The following is a 3,652-nucleotide window of genomic DNA, read 5'->3' as shown; positions in this document are numbered from 1 at the left end:
ACACGTGTGTTGTGGACTTCTATGGACCTTTCTGCCACGGGCACCATAAACGTCCATTATTTGAATGTCAGCAGACAGCAAGAAGCCTCCCAGATCTCCAGATGCATTTGAGATATCAAAAAAGTACTCCAGAGTGTTGTTCAGCATTGGGGTGAGTAGAAAATGAAGGCTAATCATGTTTTGGGTGTACTATTCCTTTAAATACTGCTCCAGATGAAGATCAGACTCAGCTGTGTGCAGCCAGCTCCTCCCAAGCCACACCTATCAGAGAGAGAGGGAGAGAGAGAGGGGACTACCAAAACTGCACCTAAACAGGGTCAGACGCCACAGTTAGATCTTCCTGGAGATGGTCTCATTGGATACACTGTGAACTAACATGTCCCTTTGGTTGCATTATCTTCTGTCTTTTCCAGAGGTGAAATTATTTTTGTCCAGGCCTGTTTCATGTGTTTATTTCTTTAAAATAACTCTGTTGGACTCTGGTTCAAAAGCAATGTATGACTTCCATTTGTACATTTTTATAGAATTTTTATTTATTCTTACTTTTGTTAGTTTTGAGTTATATCTGTGACGTTGGTTCAAATTTATTAAACCAGGGTACTGACAACCATTTGGTTCTGCTCCAGAGGGATCTGATCCTTCCTCTCTGGTTAGATCTTTATATTAAAAAGACTTGAACCACTGTAATGGTGTGACAGACAACCTCTGTAGTTTTAAAACTGACTTGTTTATTCCATGATACACCATGAAAACCTACCAATGCCATTCTCATTTGCAACCAACAAAGTCTTATTTCTAAGTAGAACAGTTGAACAATAGCCTTTATTATACAATATAATTTTTGTTATCTGCTAACCAGCTTATTTATTTCCCCCTTTGAGTACATTCGCCCAATATTTTCCTCAGTGATGTAGAAACCATTTAGCATTTGGAGGTTTACTTCATTGTGAATTATTATGAATAAGGGCTTTATACTTTTGTTCAAACGTTACTCACTGAACTGCATTCTGTGAAACATCCTTTCCTCTTATATTTACTGTCTGTGTTGCTTTTAATTGCACCCATGTTGTGTTTTTGTGTTTATATGTGGATGAGTGGTGTGAAATCACTGCTGTGAAGTTACTTTTTGTTGTTTCATCATTTCAGATTATTCCCTTCTCATTTTTAGCTGTCAGCTTTTTGAGGTCAGAGCTCACATTGATAAATGATTAAAAATCTGAACATTGTCTTTCATTCTAATTCCAGTTCAAATAAGTACTCATATTATATTGGAGTTCGTTCTTCTTGTACTTTGAATTGTATTCATTTTTAATAAATAGCATAATTAGCTGCAGTTCTCAGTATATTTAACAAATATTCAGAAGCTCTCTTGATTCAGAAAACTAAAAATTTTGGGGTGGGCAGGAAGATATGATGATGATATTTATTCCATATATATATTGAAATATATTTCCTGATAATACTTGTTCCTTTTGCAGAATCTTTTTCTCCCGCATAGTTTAAATTTCTGCACTTTATGGAATTATAATAATTTTACTGCTAAGCTGCTTCCTTTTTACTGCCTGAAAGCTGCACGAAATGAAATTTTGTTTCCAACAAAATGACAAGAAAAGTTGTCTAAGTCTAAGAATTTAACATAATGCCTGTTATTAAAAGTAGCTCAAGCTTTTGGAAAGAGGGCGGTTTTGTGATCCAGAACTTCATGTAGAAATGAAGCGTTCAACCAAACTAACTTAATGTCATAAAATGGGGACAGATGGACCCAGTATTCACGGTGACACAGTCAGTAGGAAAGTTCAAGACGTTTATTAATATAAAAACATAAACAAATTGAAGCTAATGTGGAGCTGCTAGGATCTGCGACTCTTGGATGCTGCACCCCCAACCTCAGACACTCTGGTCCTCGATTATCTGACAGAAGATGATGATCTCAGTGAGTCACTTACCTGGTTCAACAGTCCAGTTCATCTCCCTGGAAAGGGACGCAATCCAGCTGCTGGCTGCAGGCAGATGCGGCATGCATCACTGAGGGTTTCCCCAGTGCAGCAGTCCCAGAGAGCTTGCATGAAGCCGGTCCTGGACCGGGATACAGAACAGGCAGGATCCAGGCTTCCAGGCATCCTAGAGCTCCCAGGTAGGTTCAGACTCCAGAAGCGTGACCAGGCAGACACACACAGGAGCAGACAGGATCAGGTGAAGACGGGCAGGCTCAGTGGATGAGGTTAGCCGAGACAGGACGTGGAACCGGATCTTGAGCAGGACTTTTAAACTGGTCTCCACCTTGGAGCCACGCTTACTGGAATAAAAACTGTTCAGTGGATGATTAGGAGGCGAGACTGACACAAAACCCTTCTTTCACTGGCCGCCAGGATCCAGGACATGAACCTTAGAACAAACAGCACTGAACAGACTGAACAGAAAACAATCATCTAAAGATCTGGCACTGATAGCTGGAACTGAGCCCAATATGTGGGCAACTGGCAGGTGGATGAGATGAGTGATAATTAGGAGCTGGAAAGAGTAAAGCAGGTGAAAAGCAGGAGTAATTAAAGCCAGCTACCACAGCAGATCATGACACTTATTCATGAGATTGTGTTCTTAGCATTGGCAAAAATTATGTGACTAATGTGAAAAATCTATTTGAAGTAAAAAACGAATCTTTGCTTTCTAATTTTTTGGTCAGGGCGCCACCATGTTGCAGTAACTCCAACAGTGACATCACGGAGTTGATTAACAATAAAGCTAAGAATTGAATATATTAGATATACCGGCGATAGATCACAACCATAAAACATTTAAAACATTTGGTTTGAAAAGTGAAGGTCACTGAAGCGTCTAAATCCATTGCTTATGCTTCACTGTATGATTCGAGCTGTAGGAAGGAGAGAAGAGGCAGTTTAGGAGCCAGGATTCTGACTATCCCTGCTAACTGACAGAACACCTTAGCCACCGGCAAGCACTGCAGGTCCAAACCTCCAGAGAAATGGTATATTTCTTACCATAAATCCCAGATTCCACGACAGGCAATCAGGTTATCCTGAGGTCCCAGCTGTCCCTCACCATCCTATGGGCTTTAGTCTAGAAATGATAGTTTAACCTATTTGGTCTGGTGAAGATTCACAGTCATCCAGGTCATAGTTATGCAAAAAAAGTTAAAAAAAAGAAAATCAATCCACTGGACTTTGTTTCCAAGTTTGAAGACGTTTCACTTCCCATCCAGGAAGCTTTTTCAATTCAAAATGTCAGGAATAGGGTTGAGTTCGAGGCTAGGGCTGGGTATTGTTCAAAATATTTTGGTGCCGGTACCAATACCGATACCTTCACCTCGATACCGGTTCCTGAACTATACTTTTTTCCATACCAGTTTTATAATATTAATTCAAAGAAATAGAAAATTACTCAACATAATAAAGTACAAATCTTGAGTTTTATTTTAAGCTCTGATTTTTTCATTTACATTTTTTCTCTTACATAAAAAAAAAAAATTCAGTGAAGAAGAAAAGTTGCAAACAAGTCAGTGTCTAATATTCACTGTTACATTGTGAGGACGTTTTTACTTAGCAGTTTTTCTTTAGAAAGATTAACGTCTGCTTTCTCAGGAGACAAACAAGCCCGTTGAATGGGATCCTACTGACAGCGCACCGCTGGTATG

At 39.3% G+C, this 3,652-nt stretch overlaps 1 protein-coding gene across 1 annotated transcript in view; it reads left to right on the top strand.

The window, feature by feature from the left end:
• The window catches only part of prkd1 (protein kinase D1), a 58,584-nt gene that overhangs the window by 12,177 nt on the left and 42,755 nt on the right, over positions 1 to 3,652 (top strand). The window lies entirely within an intron of this gene.

The sequence above is a fragment of the Cyprinodon variegatus genome, unplaced genomic scaffold (genome assembly GCF_000732505.1).
Source record: "Cyprinodon variegatus isolate N-32 unplaced genomic scaffold, C_variegatus-1.0 Scaffold1451, whole genome shotgun sequence".
NCBI lineage: Eukaryota > Metazoa > Chordata > Actinopteri > Cyprinodontiformes > Cyprinodontidae > Cyprinodon > Cyprinodon variegatus.
The sequence above is the reverse complement of the archived record's forward strand: the minus strand, read 5'-3'. Positions and strand labels throughout refer to the sequence as shown.